The following is a 26036-nucleotide window of genomic DNA, read 5'->3' as shown; positions in this document are numbered from 1 at the left end:
ATGTAGAAACTAAACAGTAGGGAAGAAAGATTATATCCCTGTCCTACTCCCTATTTAATCCACGTAGTTCGTACTTAGTCGTCCATTGTTATTATTCCCTCTTAGCTCTTGTAAATATTGTATTTTACTCGTCTCTCCCTACAGCTTACCGCAATTTTTTTAGAATTTCGAACATCTTGCAACATTTTCCATTGTAGAACGCTTTTTCTGGGTCTACAAATCCTATGAATGTGTCTCGATTTCTCTTTAGTCTTGTTTCCTTTATTAACCGCAACGTCAGAATTGCCTCTCTGGTCCCTCTACGTTTCCTAAAGTCGAACTGATCGTCACCGAACACCCCCCAATTTTCTATTCTACTGCATATCATTGTTGTGAGAAACTTGGATGCATGAGCTGTTAAGCTGATTGTGTGATAATTCTAGCAGCTGTTAGCTCTTGCAACCTTCGGAATTGTGTGGATGATATTATTCCGAAAGTGAGATGGCATGTCACCAGAGTCATACATTCTACACACCAACGTGATTAGTCATTTTTTGCCGCTTCCCCCCATGATTTTAGAAATTGTGATTTAGTGTTATCCATCGCTTCTGCCTTATTTGGTATTAAGTTCGCCAAAGTACATTTAAATTCTGTTTCTAATACTGGATCCCCAATCTCTTCTAAACCGAATCCTGTTTCTCCTTCTGTCACATGAGAAAAATTTTCTCGCTCATAGAGGCCTTCAATGTACTCTTTCCACCTATCCGCTCTCTCCTCTACATTTAACAGTGGAAGACCAGATGCACTCTTAATGTTACCACATTGTTTCTAATTTCACCGAAGGTTGTTTTGATGCTCCTGTGTGAAGACAATCATTTATGTTTATTTTTCTTTACATTTTTCATGCAGCCATTTCGTCTTAGCTTCCCTGCACTTGCTATTCATTTCATTCCTCGCTGACTTGTATTTCTGTATTCCTGAATATCCCTGAGCATTTTTATACTTGCTTCTGTCATCAATCAACTTAAGTACTTCTTCTGTTACCGATGGTTTATTCACTGTTACGTTCTTTGCATCTACATTTTTTTCTTTTTTTAGATATGTCCATTCCTCCTCAGCTGCTCTGCCTACTGAGCTTTTCCTCATTGCTGTATTTATAGTATTAGAAAAATTCAGTCTTATCTTGTCATTCTTTACTACTTCTGTGTCCCATTACTTTGTGTACTTATTCTTCCTGACTGGGCTCTTCACTACCACATTGTGGTCTGTGTTTATATCTGCTCCTGGTTACGCCTTACAATCCAGTAACTGATTTCAGAATCCCTTCCTTTCCATTATGTAATCTAACTGATATATTCCCGTAACACTCTGTCTTTCCAAGTATACCTCTTCCTCTTGTGGTTTTCGAACAGGTTATTCGCTATTACTAGCTGACATTTATTAAAGAATACAATTAGTCTTTCCCCCTTCTCATCCCTAGTCCCAAACCCATATTCTCCAGTTCGCCATATGCTGAAGTGAAACTAAACACATCAAAAAAACTTTTGCATCACCTCATATCCGAGAGATCCGGAAGCTGTACAGGGAACTGGAACAGAGATCAATATAATCATCATTTCCGCCCTTTTTATTCCTCATGAAAACCGCACATCGCATCTTGTACCATCATACAGTGAGAGTTTCAGAGGTTGTGGTCCAGATTTCTGTACATACCTGTGTGTCTAATACCCAGTAGCTCGTCCTGTTGCATTGATGAATGACTGTATTCGTCGTGGTATACTATCCCAAAGTCCATCAAGACACTGTTGGTCCAAATTGTCCCAGTCCTCCACTGCAATTCGGAGTAGATCCCTCAGAGTGGTTATTCGCTATTACTAGCTGACATGAACAGAACTTCTCGAGAATTGTTCTCCATCAAGACTAATTCCTCGCCAATATGCTGCCGATATACGAGTAGTTGCAACATCGGTCGGCGGATGGCATTCACGTACCGTACAGCGGTTACGGCGCCTCCCATGACAAACAGCGGCGTACGTCGACCCAACACAACGCCACCCCAAAACAGCGGAAACCTCCACCTTGCTGCACTCGCTGGACAACGTGTCTAAGGCGTTCAGCCTTACCGGGTTGCCTCCAAACACATCTCCGACGATTGTCTGGTTGAAGTCATATGCGACACTCATCGACGAAGAGAACGTGATGCCAATCCTAAGCGATCCATTGGGCATGTTTTTGGCCCCATCTCTACCGTGCTGTATGGTGTCATGGTTGCAAAGGTGGACCTTGTCATGGACGTCGGGAGTGAAGTTCGGCATCATGCAGCCTATTTCGCACAGTTTGCGTCGTAACACGACGTCCTGTGGCTGCACGAAAAGCTTTATTCAACATGGTGGCCTTGCTGTCAGGGTTCCTCGGAGTCATAATCCGTAGGTAGCGGTGCTACACTGCAGTAGTACCCCTTCGGCGGTCTGAGCGAGGCATGTCATCGACAGTTCTGTCTCTATCTCCTCAATGTCCGAAAAACATCGATTTGCTTCCGACACGCATGGACATTTCCCTTGTTGAGAGCCCTTCCTGGCACAAAGTAACAATACGGACGATATCGAACCGCGGCATTGATCGTCTAGGCTTGGTTGAACTACAGACAACACGAGTTGTGTACCTCCTTCCTGGTGGAATGACTGGAACTGATCGGCTCCGTCTAATAGGCGGTACTCATTCATGGTTGTTTAAGTTAGGAAACTACTGCGAAAGCAAAGAGAGCTCCACTCCAAGTTTAAACGCAGCCAAAACCTCTCAGACAAACTGAAGCTAAACGATGTCAAAGTTAGCGTAAGGAGGGCTATGCGTGAAGCGTTCATTGAATTCGAAAGTAAAATTCTATGTACCGACTTGACAGAAAATCCTAGGAAGTTCTGGTCTTACGTTAAATCAGTAAGTGGCTCGAAACAGCATATCCAGACACTACGGGATGATGATGGCATTGAAACAGAGGATGACACGCGTAAAGCTGAAATACTAAACACCTTTTTCCAGAGCTGTTTCACAGAGGAAGACCGCACTGCAGTTCCTTCTCTAAATCCTCGCACAAACGAAAAAATGGCTGACATCGAAATAAGTGTCCAAGGAATAGAAAAGCAACTGGAATCACTCAATAGAGGAAAGTCCACTGGACCTGACGGGATACCAATTCGATTCTACACAGAGTACGCGAAAGAACTTGCCCCCCTTCTAACAGCCGTGTACCGCAAGTCTCTAGAGGAACGGAGGGTTCCAAATGATTGGAAAAGAGCACAGATAGTCCCAGTCTTCAAGAAGGGTCGTCGAGCAGATGCGCAAAACTATAGACCTATATCTCTTACGTCGATCTCTTGTAGAATTTTAGAACATGTTTTTTGCTCGCGTATCATGTCATTTCTGGAAACCCAGAATCTACTATGTAGGAATCAACATGGATTCCGGAAACAGCGATCGTGTGAGACCCAACTCGCCTTATTTGTTCATGAGACCCAGAAAATATTAGATACAGGCTCCCAGGTAGATGCTATTTTTCTTGACTTCCGGAAGGCGTTCGATACAGTTCCGCACTGTCGCCTGATAAACAAAGTAAGAGCCTACGGAATATCAGACCAGCTGTGTGGCTGGATTGAAGAGTTTTTAGCAAACAGAACACAGCATGTTGTTATCAATGGAGAGACGTCTACAGACGTTAAAGTAACCTCTGGCGTGCCACAGGGGAGTGTTATGGGACCATTGCTTTTCACAATATATATAAATGACTTAGTAGATAGTGTCGGAAGTTCCATGCGGCTTTTCGCGGATGATGCTGTAGTATACAGAGAAGTTGCTGCATTAGAAAATTGTAGCGAAATACAGGAAGATCTGCAGCGGATAGGCACTTGGTGCAGGGAGTGGCAACTGACCCTTAACACAGACAAATGTAATGTATTGCGAATACATAGAAAGAAGGATCCTTTATTGTATGATTATATGATAGCGGAACAAACACCGGTAGCAGTTACTTCTGTAAAATATCTGGGAGTATGCGTACGGAACGATTTGAAGTGGAATGATCATATAAAACTAATTGTTGGTAAGGCGGGTACCAGGTTGAGATTCATTGGGAGAGCGCTTAGAAAATGTAGTCCATCAACAAAGGAGGTGGCTTACAAAACACTCGTTCGACCTATACTTGAGTATTGCTCATCAGTGTGGGATCCGTACCAGGTCGGGTTGACGGAGGAGATAGAGAAGATCCAAAGAAGAGCGGCGCGTTTCGTCACTGGGTTATTTGGTAACCGTGATAGCGTTACGGAGATGTTTAATAAACTCAAGTGGCAGACTCTGCAAGAGAGGCGCTCTGCATCGCGGTGTAGCTTGCTCGCCAGGTTTCGAGAGGGTGCGTTTCTGGATGAGGTATCGAATATATTGCTTCCCCCTACTTATACTTCCCGAGGAGATCACGAATGTAAAATTAGAGAGATTAGAGCGCGCACGGAGGCTTTCAGACAGTCGTTCTTCCCGCGAACTATACGCGACTGGAACAGGAAAGGGAGGTAATGACAGTGGCACGTAAAGTGCCCTCCGCCACACACCGTTGGGTGGCTTGCGGAGTATCAATGTAGATGTAGATGTAGATGTAGATATCTTTGGGCTGGTTTAGTGACATCTCTGTACTGTTGAAGGGACTGTGTCTGTGATGCAGTATCCATAGTCAACGTTTATCTTCAGGAGTTCTGGGAACCAGGGTGACGCAACAATTTTTTGATGTTTGTGCATTTGATTGTACCACTAAGTTGTAAGGTGTCGACACACGCTGGGTTCAGCCCATCTCCGATGTCCAAGGCAACCGACTTGGTGACGTCGAAACAGATGCCTGAAGGCACACGGCTTTTCGCGGATGATGCTGTAGTATACAGAGAAGTTGCAGCATTAGAAAATTGTAGCGAAATGCAGGAAGATCTGCAGCGGATAGGATCCTTTATTGTATGATTACATGGTAGCGAAACAAACACTGGTAGCAGTTACTTCTGTAAAATATCTGCGAGTATGCGTGCGGAACGATTTGAAATGGAATGATCATATAAAATTAATTGTTGGTAAGGCGGGTACCAGGTTGAGATTCATTAGGAGAGTCCTTAGAAAATGTAGTCCATCAACAAAGGAGGTGGCGTACAAAACACTCGTTCGACCTATACTTGAGTATCGCTCATCAGTGTGGGATCCGTACCAGATCGGGTTGACGGAGGAGATAGAGAAGATCCAAAGAAGAGCGGCGCGTTTCGTCAAAGGGTTATTTGGTAACCGTGATAGCGTTACGGAGATGTTTAGCAAACTCAAGTGGCAGACTCTGCAAGAGCGGCGCTCTGCATCGCGGTGTAGCTTGCTCGCAAGGTTTCGAGAGGGTGCGTTTCTGGGTGAGGTATCGAATACATTGCTTCCCCCTACTTATACCTCCCGAGGAGATCACGAATGTAAAATTAGAGAGATTCGAGCGCGCACGGAGGCTTTCAGACAGTTGTTCTTCCCGCGAACCGTACGCGACTGGAACAGAAAAGGGAGGTAATGACAGTGGCACGTAAAGTGCCCTCCGCCACACACCGTTGGGTGACTTGCGGAGTATAAATGTAGATGTAGATGTAGATGTAGATGTAGATGTATGTAATACATTCTAGTTCACTAGTTACAACGCCGCGGATGCGGAGCACGACAATCGTCGTCTGCATATGCTGTACAGCGAAATGTAACGCCAAGTAAGGTGAGTGAGGTGAGGCGTTGACTGAGGCGTTAACAGAGCCAAAGAGGAGCGATTTCAGTGCCAGAACATAGAATAAGGTCGACGGGGGGCAGCCTTGACGGACCGACCTGAAAATCGCAAGGGTCTGCGAGAGACACCCCATAACAAATACCTTGGGCGTCGTCCTATGATTAGGTGCATCACGACGTCCATGAATTGCTGTGGGTATTGCATGTCTTGGAGAACGGACTTCAGGTGCAACTGATGCACTCGATCGAAAGCTTGGCTAAAATGTAGTGATGCCAGCGCTCCTGGGTTGCGCCGTGTCTTCGCTAGGGCTTTTATGTAACGATATCGACACATTGCTATGCAGTTTATTAATATCCCCTACGGAAACTTGAACTGGTGAGATGACATGAGCCAGGGTCAGCCGTATACGGTTTGCTGATAGTCTGGTGAATGTCCTCATGTCACAGTTGACGTGTGTCAGCAGATGGTAAACATGTATTCGAATCACTCCTTTTACGAAGGCTGCGGGGAGCAGCACCGCGGGGGAAATAAGCTCCTGGACTAAAAATCTAAAAGAAGATCAAGACATAATAGTATTTAATAATATCAACTCACCTACCAAATTTGACAGATGTTTGTGGGCTTGGGAGCCAATAAACAAAGAAAAGTTCTACAAAACTGCATAGGAAGCCCGTCGTGGCCAGGAGACTTGCTCACCGCTCCTTTACCTATGGGGTCGACAACTTCGTCAGTTTTTACGTCCTGTTTAACAGTGCCGTAAACCAATCGTGAGATTCCTATCACCGTAGTCGGGTCAGAACATTGTGCAGAATAAAGTCGTGAATAACTGTCGAAGAATGTAGCAGCAATACCGCGTTGAGTGGCGTGGCGATAGCAGTCCGCAGTCACGATAGCCTGTATCAGTGCTCGTCTTCGCAGCTTACGTTCTCGAATGTGGCGTACATGGTGAGTCATTCAGTTACTAGTAGGTCATGTGTTCGCGGTCGGACGTTCGTCCCTCCGAGGTGGCGGCGAATATGGGCTACGATCTGTGCCTCGCACGCTGTGTTGTCATCTGTCGTTCCGGTGTGGCTGGCCAGGAGGCACATTCGCGAAGGACGGTGAAATAAAAATCGAGGGTCAGCCGCCTCCAAGCAGCGGTCTCACAACCATACATAACCAATATTTTCCTTTGGGCCGGGTTAGCGCACTTTGACCACCAACTGATCGATGTAGGTTACCTTGGGAGGCGGCGGACGCACGAATTCCACGTGTCCTCGATGACGCGCCAACAGTCTGGGAAAGCGAGATGACCATGGTTTAACTTCCAGAGAAGTCTGCTGCGCCACACACGTTGGCGACGAAGGATGACGGCACATATAAAGATCTCGTGACCAGAGAAGGCTACTGGCCACACCTTCGCGTTGTTCACTATTGCTGCAAGAGAATGGAAGACGTAAATCCTACAAAGGTGACTAGACGAGTTACTCGTGAAATGAGTGAATTTGCTTGGTCATGTTCTCTGCAAGAGACCGCTGGTGACTCTCCCAAGTTCGGGGCACGGTGAATGGCGTGGCAGCGGGTCTTTAGGGGCTTGGGTACTATTGAAACAGCTACCTAATACCAAGCCGTCGTGCCAGCCCTAAAAGAGCGGTGTTACTTCTTCCGCGAAGAAGAGCTATCGGTCACGACGGTGATTCGTTCCGGAAGGTGCGTACACATTGATAAACTGGACGCCAGGCACCGTTACGGCAATTTCTCCACCATCGGGGAGATATCGAACTTCGCCCGCCACCGTGACATCACTGTTAGTTGGCGAGGGGTGGGACACAAGATCGTATAACCGTACATATTCTGGAAATCGTCTGCTGCACTGAGCATGTCCGGGAGCAGCGACAAATTCGTGCGTGTCCGAATGGTGTTATCGTTGTTGATCGCTGCATTGGGGCCGCCATCAGTGTCGCCACAAATGTTGCGGCCTGTTATCTGCAGGTCGCGTCCGCGCCGTCATCTGACGATACTCGGGACGGGCCGAGATGTATGAGGATGGACCCTCCGCTCATCTACAGCAGCAGGCGCAGAATCGTCTTCAGTGTCGTACGCCCTAGGTCCGCAAGTTAACCGTGGCTGCGGTGGGATACTTGTGAGCTGAGTGACCAAGGGTGAATCCGCAGTTCTTTCTAGCTGTATACCGATGGGGGGTGGGGGTGGGGGGGGCGCTGTGCTTGTGATCTATTTGCCTGAGGGAGCGGATACGAGGAAAGATACGCATGGGGGCGATCCTGTGTCATCCATTTTTCCCGTCTCATAGGCCGTCCCGTCAACTAGAGAAGATCGTCTGAGGGTGTACGACGTTGCGTTTTATGTTTGTACGTTGACCTCTGTTTTCGGACGAGGGTTTTTGTGTCCGAAAGAGTGTGTGGTTCCCTCGCCGGATACCCTCTGGGAGAAAAGCAGAGGACAGCACAACCCTAGCGTCGAGCTCCACTCTTTTTCCGAATCTCCCTGCGGAGTCGATGGGTGGCTTTCTGCAATCTCTGTGTTGGTCGGCCCTGGACGTGCGACTGGTGTGCAACCTAACGTACCAGTCTTTCAAGAGGTCTTTCGTATGCTATGACAGTCGACCGTGTCACCCTGCGTGATTGAGGGGGAGGGTCGTCAGTGTAGAGGGTGGCGCCGTGTCACCCAATGGGATTTGTGTATCCCGGCGTTGAATACACGCCGAGCGTCCATGGCCGTCCTGGCACCAAGAAGAAGAAGTACGAGGCAGTCCATCGTACATCACGATTGATCGACATCCACCTACGACGGGTTAGGACTGCACGTTGTTTTGTTTAATCAAGTTTGACTTGTAAGACGCCACTGAGGACCGGGCACGTCTCGAAGGTGTTCCATTTTTCACGTTGCTAATTACCGTCTCATATCGTCGGAAAGCTGTGGTAATTACGTCCGGCAGCATTTCTTTTGACACTGTTCGCACATCTGCTCACCACTTGTCATCGACCATCTTTAAGTAGATCATGCTGCTTGTCATGGACTGCTGATATAATGATTTGCTGTGGTGGTATTTGAACTTTGTCGCAGATGAATAGTTCGATTTTAAAGGCTTGTGGTCTTACTTGGTTCTACTGGACTGGACGATGATCTGCATTCTGGAAACATCCCCCAGGTTGTGGCTAAGCCATGTGTCCGCAATATGCTTTCTTTCAGAAGTGCTAGTTACGCAAGGTTCGCAGGAGAGCTTCTGTAAAGTTTGGAAGGTAGGAGACGAGATACTGGCAGAAGTAAAGGTGTGAGGACGGGCCCTGAGTCGTGCATGGGTAGTTCAGATGGTAGAGCACTTGCCCGCGAAAGGCAAAGGTCCCGAGTTCGAGTCTCGGTCCAGCACACAGTTTTATTCTGCCTGGAAGTTTCTTAATGAACATGATTACCAGCTAGATATTAGGCATTTTCTGAAAGTAGTCCTGGGCATGAACACCCCTCAGTATCCCAAAAACACGTTTATAAATACACAAATGTTCACTAAATTATGCGCAGCATCATCGAATGATTCATGCACTCTTTTTAAAACCCTGTTGAGTATTCATGCATTATGTGTGAGGTTACAATAAGAGTTAGCATAGTACCCATGGAAATAACAACGACAAATCCACATAGACGACATAACAATATACCTAAATTCCACTGTAAACATACATAATCACCACCGGCGTAATATTATTATTTTATTAAAAAAACGGTAAAATCAATAATATGATGCCCTAGAGAAGTCGAACGTAAAAGAAAAAAATATATTCGCCAACACGCAATGGAATATCCGAGTAGTATCGTTTCTACACATTGCTACATTGCTCAGTAAACAGTTTCCGGGAGATAGGTAGAAATGGTAGAGAGATAAATTTTACTAACAACAAACTGAAACAAGTTATATAAATTTCTTTATGTCACACGCAACGTACCACATAGTGTGGTGGAGAGTCACTGCTGCGGTCACTCGAGATAGTGAAGGCATTTCCCGCCCACACAAAACACTCTGGCTAGGGTGAATCCTGGACAGACGCTGCCTGGGCAGAGCCGAAACTCCATAGGTGCTCTTTGCAAGTCTTGAAAGTCACACTTTCGCGGCATGGATAAAAGCTAAGTGTTTCATGTCGTGAAAGGTGCACCCACCTACTCCAGACAACACTCAAACCAAATCTTAAGACGCCTGCCCGCCATAGACACCCATGCACCAGTTATTAGCTGTCAGAAGCAATGAGTCGGTGCAGTATGCAGGCAACCTTCAAAGCGATCTCAAATAATTTTTTTACGCATTCTTCTGAATACCGAGAGTATTTAAAGTGACGAGCCTTCGTTAAAATCATTACACCAGAAATGACATATCTTTTCTCTCTATCCAATTCCTATCTTGTTTTCCCAGGGTTTCCACCTGGAGCAAAGAGCGAATCTTATCCCTCTTTGAATATGCGTATATAAACCCGAAGTGTTTCTGTCTCCAAGTCTGGAAGCGCTGTGATGCCGAAGTACACTGATTTCTTGGTGCTTGTTTCAGTAAAACTGGTTGGTACAAACTGTTTAACCAGATTTATGTAAATTTGTCACACTGCAGGCAGTATGGGATTAAATTATGTATGCCATTGAGCATGGTATCACGGTGTTAGAGTATATCTCTACTTTTGTAATTATATATTTTATGATTTTGGTTGGGGTCGCTCTAAATATTGTGGGCTAGCATGAGACTTTTAATTAACTTATACTGCGATAACACTTGTATGGACATCGGCTGCCCCGAAGTACGTGTTATTGTGGTCTTCAGTCCTGAGACTGGTTTGATGCAGCTCTCCATGCTACTCTATCCTGTGCAAGCTTCTTCATCTCCCGGTACCTACTGCAGCCTACATCCTTCTGAATCTGCTTAGTGTATTCATCTCTTGGTCTCCCTCTATTCAATATCGCCTCATTAGTTATGTGATCCACCCATCTCATCTTCAGCATTCTTCTGTAGCACCACATTTCGAAAGCTTCTATTCTCTTCTTGTCTAAATTATTTATCGTCCACGTTTCACTTCCATACATGGCTAAACTTTCAGAAACGACTTCCTGACATTTAAATCTATACTAGATGTTAACAAATTTTTCTTCTTCAGAAACACTTTCCTTGCCATGGCCAGTCTACATTTTATATCCTCTCTACTTCGATCCCAAATAGCAAAACTCCTTTAATAATTTGGGTGTATCATTTCCTAATGTAATTCCCTCAGCATCACCTGACTTACTTCGACTACATTCCATTATCCTCGTTTTTCTTTTGTTGATGTCCATCTTGTACCCTCCATTCAAGACACTGTCCATTCCGTTCAACTGCTCTTCCAAGTCCTTTGCTGTCTCTGACAGAATTACAATGTCATCGGCGAACCTCAAAGTTTTTATTTCTTCTCCACGGATTTTAATACCTACTCCGAACTTTTATTTTGTTTTCTTTATTGCTTGCTCAATATACAGATTGAAAAACGTCGGGGAGAGGCTACAGCCCTGTCTCACTCCCTTCCCAACGACTGCTTCCCTTTCATGCCCCTCGACTCTTATAACTGCCAGCTGCTTTCTGTACAAATTGTAAATAGCCTTTCGCTCCCTGTATCTTACCCCTGCCACCTTCAGAATTTCAGAAAGAGTATTCCAATCAACATTGTCAAAAGCTTTCTCTAAGTCTACAAACGCTAGAAACGTACGTTTGCCTTTCCTTAATCTTTCTTCTAAGATGAGTCGTAGGGTCATTGTTGCCTCACATGTTCCAACATTTCTACGGAATCCAAACTGGCCTTCCCCTAGGTCAGCTTCTATCAGTTTTTCCATTCTTCTCTAAAGAATTCGCGTTAGTATTTTGCAGCTGTAACTTATTAAACTTATAGTTCGGTAATTTTCACATCTGTCAACACCTGCTTTCTTTGGGATTGGAATTATTATATTCTTCTAGAAGTCTGAGGGTATTTCGCCTGTCTCATACATCTTGCTCACCAGATGGTAGAGTTTTGTCAGGACTGGCTCTTCCAAGACCGTCAGTAGTCCTAAAGGAATGTTGTCTAGTCCGGGAGCCTTGTTTCGACTCAGGTCTTTCAGTTCTCTGTCAAACTCTTCACGCAGTATCATATCTCCCATTTCATCTTCATCTACATCCTCTTCCATTTCCATAATATTGTCCTCAAGTACATGGCCCTTCTATAGACCCTTTATATACTCCTTCCACCTTTCTGCTTTCCCTTCTTTGCTTAGAACTAGGTTTCCATCAAAGCTCTTGATATTCATGCAAGTGGTTCTCCTTTCTCCAAAGGTCTCTTTAATTTTCCCTTAGGCAGTATCTATGATACCCCTAGTGAGATAAGCCTCCACATCCTTACATTTGTCCTCTAGCCATCCCTGCTTAGCTATTTTGAACCTCCTGTCGATATCATTTTTGAGACGTTTGTATTCCTTTCTGCCTGCTTCATTTACTGCATTTTAATATTTTCTCTTTCATCAATAAAATTCAATATTTTTTCTTTTACCCAAGGGTCTCTATTAACCCTTGTCTTTTTACCTATTTGATCCTTTGCTGCCTTCACTATTTCATCCCTCAAAGCTACCCATTCTTCTTCTACTGTATTTATTTCCACCATTCCAGTCAATTGTTGCCTTATGCTCTCCCTGAAACTCTGTACAAGTGTTCTTTCAGTTTATCCAGGTCCCATCTCCTATATTTCCCACCTTTTTGCTGTTTCTTCAGTTTTAATCTACAGTTCATAACCAATAGATTGTGGTCAGAGTCCACATCTGGTCCTGGAAATGTCTTACGATTTAAAACCTGGTTCCTAAATCTCTGTCTTACCATTATATTGCATATCTGATATCTTTTAGTATCTCGAGGGTTCTTCCATGTATACAACCTTCTTTCATGACCTAGCTATGATTAAGTTATGCTCTGCGCAAAATTTTACCTGGCGGCTTCCTCTTTCATTTCTTAGCCCCAATCCATATTCTCCTACTGTGTTTCCTTCTCTCCCTTTTCCTACTCTTGAATTCCAGTCACCCAGGCATGTTAAATTTTCGTCTCCCTTCACTACCTGAATAATATCTTATATCTCATCATACATTCATCAATTTCTTCGTCATCTGCTGAGCTAGTTGGCATATAAACTTGTACTGCTGTAGTAGGCGTGGGCTTCGTGTCTATCTTGGCCACAATAATGCGTTCACTATGCTGTTTGTAGTAGCTTACGCGTACTCCCATTTTTTATTCATTATTAAACCTATTCCAGCACTACCCCAATCTGATTTTGAATTTATAACCCTGTATTCACTTGACCAAAAGTCTTGTTCCTCCTGCCACCGAACTTCACTAATTCCCATTATATCTAACTTCAACCTATCCATTTCCCTTTTTATATTTTCTAACCTACTTGCCCGATTAAGGGATCTGGCATTCCACGCTCCGATCCGTAGAACGCCATTTTTCATTCTCCTGATAACGTACGATATAATAATTTTTAAACACAGCGCGCGACTCACCGCCTTCTAATAAATAGTTTCCTTGAGCGCTGCTACTTAGAAAAGAAAATATGAGTATTCTTACACAAACTGTAATTATTAATATGGGTCTGAGGGGCTACTGGTTATTTATGTACCAAATTACACAAAGATTAACTGAGATATTGCGGAATGTAATGATTTTCTATATTTCTTGTTCATTATTTGCAAGGCAAAACTGGAGAGAATCTCTTTTGCCATCAGGCGGCCAAAATGAAACACACTGAACTCATTAAGTGCTTTGAATTTTGGTAACTGAAATTAATTTTAACTTCGAAATTAATGAAAGATCAAAACTGAGAAGTCTCTCGCATTTACATTTAATAACATGAACCGTCAGCGTAATGGCTGACTAAATCCTGCTAGGGGAGATGAGCTCCCTGCCCTATGAAGTCCTGTAAAAACTATGTTAATTATAATTAATGGTTGCGATCATGAGAGGTGACAGCTAAGTTAATCATACACAATTTCTAATAACAATTTCTATTATATTTTTCAAAAATACAGGTAAAACATACATTAATTATCAGACAGCACTACAATGGCGGCCTACCGCTAGACGAAACAGAACAGGAGAGCTAGGTCAATCCAAGCATTGTCCCTGATCTTCATGGCCTATGTTACCCAGAGATTATACAAAAAAGCTGTGTTTTGTTAATTACATCGATATTTGTGTTTTGATAATAATAACTTACGTTCTTTACTATTTGTTATACATTGCGCACACGTACAGTATTGGAATAATTTGTAATTCACACGTCTCATAACAAAAACTTCCTTTCCCTTTCTCCAGATGTCCATTTATGTGACGTACATTCACAATGCCTGTGAGCTGATGATTTGCTAACGAATAGATACATTCGCAAGCTTAAGGGCTCTTCAGCGTGTCTGTGAGGTGATGGTTTTGTAAACGAACAGATAGCTTCTCAAGTTTAATTTTTTAACTCGTAATTAAAATCTAGGTTAATGTCACTACATTTTTTCTCCAGTTAGTAATATCGAAAGTACAAAGAAGGTATGTTCTTTGAAGGGACATACCGATCAACTGATCAATGTGATAGAATCTTTAAAAAATTGTTCAATTTATGTGTACGGTGGAACGCAATAGTCGTTGTATCACATATCGTTCTGGTAGACATGTGCATGCACACGTTGCTTCCAATGACATATTGTTCAGACCTGTTGGCAACGAAGTTAAACAGAGGTTGAAGGAAATAATAAAATCTTGTGATCACGATGTTGCAAAGAAAATGATTTCAAAACATAATTTTATTGACACATTCTACACACCTGTCTTAAACTAGTGTAGTTCGGTATTTGTTAATCGATATATTTTAACAGGTAGATTAAAAGAACACGGAGACTAGCCAGTACCTCCGGCACCGCAAAGCGCTAATATATCTATCTACAGCTACATGACTACTCTGCAAATCACATTTAAGTGCCTGGCAGAGGGTTCAACGAACCACCTTCATAATAATTCTCTATTACTACGATCTTGAATAATGTTGAAAAAACGAACACCTGTATCTTTCCGTGAAAACTCTGATTCCCTTTATTTTATCATGGTGATCGTTTATCCCTATGTAGGTCGGCGTCGCATTCGAAAGACGAAGCTGGTGATAGAAATTTCGAGAAAAGATTCCGGCGCAACGAAACACGCCTTTGTTTTAATGATCTCCACCCTAAACTCTGATCATTTCAATGACACCCTCTCCCCTATTTCGCGATAATACAAAACGTGATGCACTCCGTCAATCCTGTTCTAAAAGAGGATGAACGAGCACAGTATAGGCAGTCTCTTTAGTAGATCTGTCTTTGGTTAGCCTTCCCCAAAATATTTTTCATGTGTTCCTTCCAATTTAAGTTGTTCGTAATTGTAATTCCTGGGTATTTAGTTGAATTTACGGTCTTTAGATTTGACTGATTAATCGTGAAATCGAAGTGCAATGGGATCCGTCCAGCAATCATGTGGATGACCTTACACTTTTCGTTATTTAGGGTCAATTGCCAATTTTTGCATACAGATGACTTTTAAAAATCGTTTTGCAATTTGTTTTGATCTTCTGATGACTTTACTTGTCGATAACAGCATCATCTGCTAACAACCTTAGACGGCTGCTCAGATCGTCTCTTAAACCGTTTATATAGATAAGGAACAGCAAAGGGCCTGTAACAATACTGTGGAGAACGTCAGAAATCCCTTCTGATTTACTCGATGACTTCCCGTAACTGCGCCTCTCTGACACGAAATTCGAATCCAGTCACGTAACTGAGACGATATTCTAAAAGCACGCAATTCCACTACAGACCACTTTTGTGCTACAGTGTCAAAAGCCTTATGGGAATCTAGAAACACAGAATCAATTTATAACCCCTCGTCAAAAGCACTCAGCTCTTCGTATGACTAAAGAGCTTGCTGTGTTCCACAAGAACGATGTTTTCTAAATCCGTGTTGACCGTGTAGCAATAGCAATATATGTTCCAAAATCCTACTGCATATAGATGTTAATGATATGGGACTTAATTTAGTGGATAACTCCTACTACCTTTCTTGAATACTGGCGTGATCGATACTACTTTCCAGCCACTGCGTTCGGATCTTTCGTTAAACGAACGGTTGTATGTGATTGTTCAGTATGGAGTTAATGCGTCAGTATACTCTGAAAGAAACCTAATTGGTATGCAGTCTGGACCAGAAGACATGCTTTTACTAAGTAATTTAAGTTGCTTCACTCCTCCGAGCACATTTACTTCTGCGTTACTTCTGTTGGCAGCTGTTCTTCATTCGGATTCTGGAATATTTACTTCGTTCTCTTTTGTGAAGGCATTTCGGAAGGCTGTGTTTAGTAACTGCTTTTGCAGCACTGTTTTCGATAGTATCTCCATTGCTATAGCGCAGAGAAGGCATTGATTGTTTCTTGCCGCTGACATATTTCACATACGACTAGAATCTCTTTGGATTTTCTGTTGTATCAACATACTCTGAATGGTGCCTAATTGGTATAGAATCTGTACCGTATGACTTGCTTTTGGTAAGTGATTTAACTTGCTTCATTACTCCGAGGGCATCTATTTTTACGTAACTCATGCTTGCTGTGGTTTTTGATTTCAATTCTGGAATATTTACTTCTTCTTCCTTGTTCAAGGAATTTCTGAAGGCTGTGTTTAGTAATTATTTTTCAGCAGCACTGTCTTGCCGCTCTCATACCTCACATACGACCAGATTCTCTCTGGATTCTCTGCAGGGTTTCGATACAACTGTGGTTGTGGAAACTGCTATAAGCAACTCGCATTGAAGTCCGCTCTAAATTTCGAGCTTCTGTAAAAGATCGCCAGTCTTGGAGACTTTGCGTCAATTTACATTTGGCATATTTTTTTCGATGTTTCTACAACAGTGTTCTGGCTCATTTTGTGTACGAAGGAGGGTGAGCTGCCGATACTGTTTCTTCGAAATCAAGCCACATATGGTCTACACTTACATTATTCTTTTGGAAAGAGTAGAGACTGCCTCTCAGGAAGGCGTCAAGTGATTCTTTATCCAATTTTTAGAATAGGCATATTTTTCTTTTATTTTTGGAGGATATAGGGGTTACATTATTCAGTGTTGCTACGACAACGCTGTGTTCACTACTCCCTGTATCCGTGTTGATGCTTGTTATTCGCTGAGGATTAATTGTTGCTAGGAAGTCCAGTGCGTTTTCACAACCGTTTACTATTCGCATGGGCTCATGAATTAACTGCTCGATATAATTTTCAGAGAACGCATTTAGTACAATTTAGGATGATGTTTTGTGTGCCTACCTTCGGATATAGACATATGTTTTCTCCAATATATTGAAGGTAAATTCAAGTCACCACCAGCTATGATTTTATGAGTCAACTACGCATATGAAATTGAAGTTTTCCTTGAACGTTTCAGTAATCAGTCATATCACCTTAATTGGGAGGTCGGTAAAAGATTCGATTTTTATTTTATTCCGGTTGCCAAGAATAACCTTTGCCCTTTCTAACTCACAGGAACTATCTACTTTCAATTTCGCAACAACATAAACTCTTTCTAACAGCAACAAATACGCCACGTGCAACTGTGTTCAGCCTATGCTTTCGCAGCACCGTTACGTTCTTCGCAAAAATTTCGATTGAACTTATCCTTGGCTTTAGCCAGCTTTCAGTGCCTATAAAGGTTTGGGATGCAGTGCTTTCCATTAGCGCTTTGGTACTTTCCCAACAATGGTACGACAATTTACAACTGTTATACCGATGGTTACTGCGTTCGGCTTGCACCCATCGTGACTGAATCCCTTTCTGTGTTTTCCTGAGATCCTCTAACGTAAGAAACAGCCCAGTCCACGGCACACAATCCCTACTAACCGTTTAGCCGCCTCCTGCGCGTGGTGGACTCCTGACCTATTCAGCTAAACCCGAAACCCTACTACCCTATGGCGCAAGTCACGGAAACTGCAACCTACACGGTCGCAGAACCGTCTGAGCATCTAATTCAGGCCCTCCAATCGGCTCTGTACTACAGGTCCGCAATCGGTCTTGTCGCCCGTGCAGCAAATGGCGAGCTCTGCTTTCATCTCGCAACCAAAACTAGTAGCCTTTACCACTTCTGTTAGCCGCTCGAAAACAGAGAGAATGTCTTCCGATAAAAAGTGACACACATCACTGGTGCCGACGTGAGCCACCACCTGCTGTTGGCTGAGTCCTGTACTCTTCAAGACATTCGCAAGAACCCGTTCCACGTCTGGAATGACTTCACCTGGCACCATACAGTGTGCACATTGGCTTTCTTCGCCTTCTTGGCAGCCATGTCCCTAAGGGACCCCTTAACGTGCCTAACATTGGAGCTCCCAACTACCTGTATTCCCACCCTCTGTGACTGCCTCAATCTTGCAGGCTGAGAGGTATCTATTGAAAAAGGTCAGGCGACCGCGTCTGACTGAGCGACAGCGTCAGCCGCAAACAGAACCTGGAACCTCTTTGTCAGAAAAACCAGGGAGGCCTTACGTGCAGCCGCCAGGGAAGTCTTTCGCGGCCTGCTATGCCCCAAGGCGACCTCCCACTCTACCACAGGTCATGGATCAACCTCTGTGCGAGCAGTAACTGAGCTGGCCACCGATGAGAACCGATCGGAGGAATCGGACATGATGGATGTCAGTTGAATCCCCATGGCCGGCCCACAACAGCGATGCCCATCCACTGCAAGCTTCAAGCTGTATAATAGTAGCCATCACAGCCTGGAGCTGAGAGCGAAGTGTCACCAAATCTGTTCGCATCTGCACACAACAGTCAAAGTCCCAATCCATACTGAAGACCGTAAAACTACAGTACTTAGCAAATGGACTATCGACATGTGCTGAAGAACTCTACTGCAGACCCTGACGCAAATGCAAAAACTGTATCTAATAAATTAGATTAGTGCGCAAGCATTAAAAAACCGGACTACTGAAGCACTCAGGTGAGACTAAACAATTCGCTCCTGATCAGGAACTTACAATATTTCGCAAAATCGGTTTACTTTCCGACACAAACGAAAACACGAGAGCTGTGTCTGTTAGAGATTAAATTAACATGCAGAAACTCAAGAAATTGAAACATCAATCACAAACAGATAAAATTATACAATTCGCTCCCGGTTATGAACTCGTAAAAGTCACAAAATCGTTCACTTCGCTCTTGCTGCTTCTGGCTTGGCCGCCTGCTGCTGCATCAAAGCTTCCCAATTGATCTTTATACAAGACCCCCTTACATACAAGCATCTGTACCCTTAGCATTTATTTTTCTGTGTGTATTGCCTTACAATGCACCACTTTAGTATCTAGACACCACGTATATTAATAGTGGGAGTGTATTTCTGCTGAAATGTAAACAGGATTTTAAAAATATAGAAAATTACGAGTGACAGTGGTTGCACATGTATTTTACTGTGGTGAGGTGTGGTGTGTTATAAAGGGAACATAAAAAGGTGTTTCTAAAGCTTTTTTAATATCATGTCACTTACGGATAATACACAAAGCTGTTAGTACTCCGTCAAAACACTCATATTAAGGTATTACATTTCCATTCAGTACCAATAGTGTGTTTGTTTTAAGTATTAAACATTAAAGGTTCATAGTTTTGAACATGGCTGTTATTCAGCAATTGTATACTAGTTCAAACATCGGATTAAACGGTTGGTATCTAGACGAAGTTTCGACACCTACTAGGGGTGTTTTTTCCGCAATAAATGACACTAAATCGTAAAATTACATTGTCTAAAAACCAATAGAATTGGGAGCAGCTATGCTCCTTTCAAAAGCCAAATATAACGCTCTCGCCTATGCCATGTGTGTCCATAGCTGCCCTGAATATTACTTTTTAGCAATGTAATTTTACGATTTAGCAAGGTTTATTCTGATGAAGACACCCCTAGTAGACGTCGAAACCTACGTCAGAGCACCTACTGTTTATGTGCAACCTGTTGGCTTTCTAACCATATGTTGAAACATTATGGTATGGAACACCGAAAGGCGCTAGCTGTTTGTTCCTGATATAGTTACCATCTTAGATAGGAACGGCTCTGCGAGGCTACGCCAGCACCGTAACGTACCCCAGGGAAGTATGGTCATGTAGGAGCAGTTACAGGTGATATGAGGTGACCATCCACGAAGAAATGACCTTAGAAGCTGCGAATGTGTTTGTCTTCCTAATGCAACGTAAACCATCGAAAAAAATGACTTTTCTTGTAGATCCCACATATCCGAATTATCACGTAAAATAATTTTGCATATTGTATATAGCACCGAATACATCATGGTTACAAACAAGTCCCATCGAAGTATTTGTATTATTTGCACGATGATTTTAACATCGGTCTGACTCGATTTATATGACAGAGCCATAGGTTCTTAGTATTTATTCAGAATGACTTCCAACGTCTCCTTGCAACATTTTGTTTCTGGTATGTATATTGGTGATGCAGTAAGTCCCATATATAGGGAAATATGGTAGCTTCATCTTGACACTATATCTTTAAAATACCCACCTTTCCGTTATTAAAATATATACATCCGCTGTCAACCCTTTGCTCTGCGTTAAAGTCCTACGGTCTTGACCCCAAATCCCAGTGACACCCTTTATACAAATTTTAGTTTCTATGTGTGTGTGTGTGTGTGTGTGTGTGTGTGTGTGTGTGTGTGTGTGTGTGTGTGTGTGTAGTGTAAACCTTATGCTAAATATCTAGTGGTTATGACAGAAACATCGATTGTATGTAAGCATCCTATTTTCCCCCATTGTATCAGCATTTTTCTAACATATTTCCGTCTTTGCAATGTTTTTCCAAGTTTTTCGTAGTTTTCCATACATTTAGATATTTTCCACATTTTTTCCAGATTCTTTGTATACAGTCTTATTGTTTACCCTCCAAATTTCCTTAACCTGCAACAATCAATTTGTGTTCCTTCATCAAACAAGAGTTATTTTACACTGTATCTGCAACATCTGATGTTACTCTACGTCTACCAAATGTCAACTCAGAAAAATAAAATTTCGCCATCACACTGTGATAATTGTTGAAGTCAACCTCCATGCACGCTAAAACATGCGTATGGATAAATGACTTTAGAACCATTAAATACACAGTTACAGCTACTGATTCTTATAAATTGTGACTCCATGTCCGCCCAGCAACGACGCCGTCTATTAACGTTTTCGCATATGCTAATTACACAGATTACAGTCCAACTTTTGGTGGTGAAAGTTTCGTGTGTGTACCCTAAAACTACAAGATTTATGTAGCAGTGGAGGTAATAAATAATGTTCAGGTACCTGACTTTATCTTGTTGTAAACAAAAATTCTAACATTAATTATGCTAATATCAGCTAAGATTTTTAATTGGGATAATGCTTTGTCACACAGTTCGCCTAGGGGGCTAATATTTACCAGCTTTATTCCAATTAATGTTTTGTTTTTCTTACTAATAGGTCATGATGTTATTCACACTAATTCATCTACACACCGAAACGTCGAAGTATTTTACTCCTTAAATTAGATTAAAACTGACATCACTTTTGCACAGTATGTCGAAAATTCACAGTTCTTATAATTTATTGTGTTATGTAAATCGTGAAACTTGAGTGTGGCCATTTCGGACCATTCTTTAGGCTAATGTTCGCTACAATTTTGAAGTAGGATAATAGCATGCCATATATTTCGCCTACATTTTTGTAAAATATGTCATGATACCATTTATTTATACTGATCACCCATGCACTGTATTGAGAAACTGTCCCATTTCTTTAATCACGATAATGTTAACCAACATACGTCGAATACCGACTTGAGTCCTGAACCACCTAATACTTCACTATAGTATGAGGGCCATATTAGAACTGATTGTCCCATTTGTTCCCGTGTCGTTTCTTGAGAAATTCTCACAAGAGGTGGGGTGACTGCTGGTTCCATCGGACTGACGTTGGCATATCTCATCAAAGCAAAAAAGATTTCGTTTGCTCCGATTTCAACAACGCCTTTCAAACACTGCACTAAATGAACCCACCAGGAGAAAGGAGAAATGATACAGGAAAATCATTAGTGGACGACCCCGGTAGCTGAGTGGTCAGCGCGACAGAACGTTAATCCTAAGTGCCTGGGTTCGATTCCCAGCTTGGTCGGAGATTTTCTCCTCTCGGCGACTAGGTGTTGTGTTGTCCTCATCATCATCATTTCATCCGCATCGACGCGCAAGTCGCCGAAGTGGCGTCAAATCAAAAGACTTGCACCCGGCGAACGCTCTACCCGATGGGAGGCCCTAGTCACACAACATTTGCATTAGCGGAAATATGTACAGTTTTACTGGGTATTTGTGCATATGGGAATGTCATGATATGTGAAAGCATCCGAAGCCCCGACCGGTGCCAATAGCTAAATCAAAGTTTAGTCACCATCGAGACCCCTCGATGTTGGGACTGAGATCAGTGTAAGTATAGGACCATAACACAAGGAATCGATGAGCGTTAAGTTCTTTTTCTTTATTTTTATCAAGAATTTTTATGTTTAATTCAGGCATTTATTGTTTGATAACTGACTAAAGAGTTCATTGTTGAGTGAGAAGTTTTTAATTGTGTGTTAGGGTAATAACTTAGGGTCAAAGAAGATAACTACATGGCCATCTCTTATCTGACACCAATGAATCGGAAGGGTGGCGCTACCCCGTCCCAATTCCTGAATGGGACACAGTCAAACAACTCAGTGTCTCACATTATGGTGAGACGAACTATCAGCCCCCATCCCTCCACAAAAACCTGTTGTAACTTTGTTGTACGAATCAGTGTAGACTTATTATAACTGATTGTATACAACTTTTCAATGAAAGGGTACAATTAAATTTTTGTTTTTGATTCTACCCCGCCCCCTATTCATTTGTGACAACCAGACGAGTATGGTAACAGTTTCCATATTAAATCTACTGTGTAACTCTTAACTATTTCAATTTTATATGTAATATGTAATTTTTAAGAATGAATGATTTAATGGGTTGCAGAGAGGAACAGAAATCTTATAGAGGAGCTCATATAAGTTACTCAAACTATTTATACAGTCCAATTAATTAACAATCTCCATAGTTGCTTATGCTATGAGAGTAATAACGTTAAGACCAAATTTCCTACAAAAATCCAACAATAAGTGAACACAATTTATCTACAAATGTCGGGTAATTAACGACAAACTGCACTAGATATAGTACTAATATTTGCAGCCTTAACCAAGCAATAATTAATCAAGATCAACAGTCCCATTGTCCTACACTTCCTTTCTGGTATCCGAAAGTTTGCTATTTTAGCTCCTCCGTTAGACTTCAAGCTCAATTTATTTACTAACTTAAAGGAGACTCTAACTGCTCTACTAACTTTATAAAGACAACTGGCTGTCTTGCCTGAAAAATTATCGTTGTACTCGCTTAATTACTTTCATTCTACCTGTATTATCCGTTGAATAAATAAACAAAAGTATATGAGGGAGACGTTTTATTCAATTATAGTTTTTCGATTAATGCAAGTGAATTTCGATCAGTTCTAGTTTCTTGTGCCATATTAAAATAAACTGAAGTTGATAGGTTTATGAAAAGGGCCATATTCTGGAACTGAACTGTACACTGTTTGTGGAATGACGTATACAACCAGAAATAGCAAAGTCCACGCAACTGCAAATCTGTATTTCAATTCTGGCCGTTCAGAACGAGGGCTAGGACGTTCCTGCGACGAAATGACGTGCTCCTCGCCGTGATATGATCTTATCAGTGTATAGTGCTTCGCTTAACTTCGCCAATTAACTTTATGGTGACTAATAAAGGTAAAGCACATCAACGTTTTCTGCGGTTTCATGTCGCCTGGACTATCAGAGCTGCTGTTATATTTATTACACGCAGTAAGACGAAATAGTGGTAACCACCTAGTTTGTGTGTATCACGGAAGTGCTGATAATCGAGGTGAAAGTCCGTAAGTCTCAAGGAAACATCCGAGACTCTCATTCGTCCGTTGTGAGGATACAGCAGCTTTTCCTAAATCTAATAATTTTTAAACACATGGTGTAATCTCGAGCCAGCTGTTATCCAAGACACCGTGTTCCCCCTTTTAATTTTGTTTTCTTTCAACAGGTGGGCCAACAACTCCGTTTGCCAATTACATACTTGATCATTTCTATACTGCCGCTAACTGCTTCATCTCTACAGAATTCTTTCTAACGTTTAAAATTGACCATCTGAGTCCCTGCCGTTTGCTGAGTATGTATTTTCCCAATTTATCACTACTCCATCTCCTACCTCCCGCTCCGTCTATCGCCTCCTCCCATCTTCTCTCACCATCCCATACACTCCCAACTCTCTGTTCACCCTATTTGTCCATCTGCTTATTCGCCTCTCTCTGTCCATCAGCTCCTCCCTCTGTCTCTGTTTGTGGGCTCCTCCCCCCTCTCCCCCCCACAGTTGATCCCCTTCCCTTTCCTCCCCTCTCTGTCCATCTCCTGCTCCAACTCTGCATCTCCTCCTCCCCCTCTCTCTGCCAATCTCCTCTCCTTTTCTCTACCTGTCGAGTCCATCCTGCTTCCCTTCCTTTGTGGATTACCTTCTGTCCCTCTATCCACCCACCTACAGTTTCATTTCCACACTGTGAACTGTTTCTAACGTAGTGCGTCCTGAACTATTGATAGATTTAAGTGCTACATATGATGCAACAATTTTTCACTCATCTCCGACTTTTATGTTGTATATTCTGAACTATGTGATGTTCAATAATGTATTTTCTACACATATTGAGCGGTATATGTGGATATCGTCTACGTAATATATTACCACTACAATTCTTTGTAAGGATTATTAAATTAAACGTCACGCCACATGTGTCAGTTTTACTGCACGAACACCAAACATTTGTATGTTTATGTAATCGTTCAACCGATTTGTGACTGTATAACAGAACTGCTTAAAAATTAGTACTTAATAATAGTAAACACCAAGGCAAAATTAGAACTTCTCGACACATTCATAAAAGATTACCATCACCATAAAAGAGTTGTCTTATCATCCAGATTCTTTTACATGCACTAATAAGTAATTTTGGTGTTCTAACGTCTAGGATGGTCATTTGAGAAGAGTGGTCCACAGGTTGATGAAGATTACAGGCATGAACCTGACTAGGGTCCTGCAGTTCTGTTTTCTATCGTACTATATTCAAGGAAAAGCGTGTTCTTTGTTATGTATGAAAATTAAACCATCTTAATTCATGTGTAAATGAATATTGGATACATTTCAAATGATTATGTGTAACAGATCTATAACTGCACTCGAAAGGTGGTCTTTAACATAGAAGGTGACAGGACTAGAGTAACAGTGACATGACCAAATTCTTAAATAAGTGAAAAGAACTATGCTCATTGTTCATTGGGTAAATTCGTTGGTATGACTTAAGCTTCTAGCGAGCCGCAAGTGTTCAGGTGTATTTCGACGTGCACTGATTCGGTACTTCGTCAGTTTCCGCTGTGATAGCTTGGAACTTATAAAATATTTCAACCGTGTGTGCTAGGATAGCTATCAGTAACTACACTTATCTGTGGTGAACTGGGAATTACATGCAGAATTGAACGAACCTGTTCAGGGTGTGGAATTTACTCATTTTAGTTTATTTTGTTGCACAGGACAAAGTCTTTGGTTTATATGAGTCGCTTCTTGTGAACACTCTGATTGGTCTGCTAGCTCAGTTAATTGCTATTTTTGCCTGTCTGAAAGTATTAGCTAGTATAAGGTAACTATTCAGTGTATTTTATCTTTCAATTAAATTAGTATCCGAAAGTGGATTTTAACAGTTTGGTTATGGTATCCTTTTTTAAATATTCACATCTCGGCTTACTTTAGTGTCTATTGGTTATTTAGGTTTGGTGTATGCTATTTGAAAGATTTCTTAAGGGAACGATTTATCAGTGATTAACCGAACCCATATGTCAGCAGACGGATCACTAAATTGTTTTAAGGTTGTGTAAGTGTCTAACATTTCTAACATTCTGCATGGTGTCTGCTTGTTCTAAGTCGTGTCTCCCTACCACTTTCGCCCAACGATACTCTGAGCATGTTTTTTAGGGAATAGACTAGTTTTAACCTGGGACCTGTTGCTGGTAAGGAGACGCCAGACAACATATGACATGTGGAGTTCAGAAGAGTTCAATGAGACTAGCGATGATATAATCAAATACTTAATGATTTCAGCGTCAGCTCCA

Source organism: Schistocerca serialis, chromosome 4 (assembly GCF_023864345.2).
Source record: "Schistocerca serialis cubense isolate TAMUIC-IGC-003099 chromosome 4, iqSchSeri2.2, whole genome shotgun sequence".
NCBI lineage: Eukaryota > Metazoa > Arthropoda > Insecta > Orthoptera > Acrididae > Schistocerca > Schistocerca serialis.
This window is presented reverse-complemented; position numbering follows the sequence as displayed.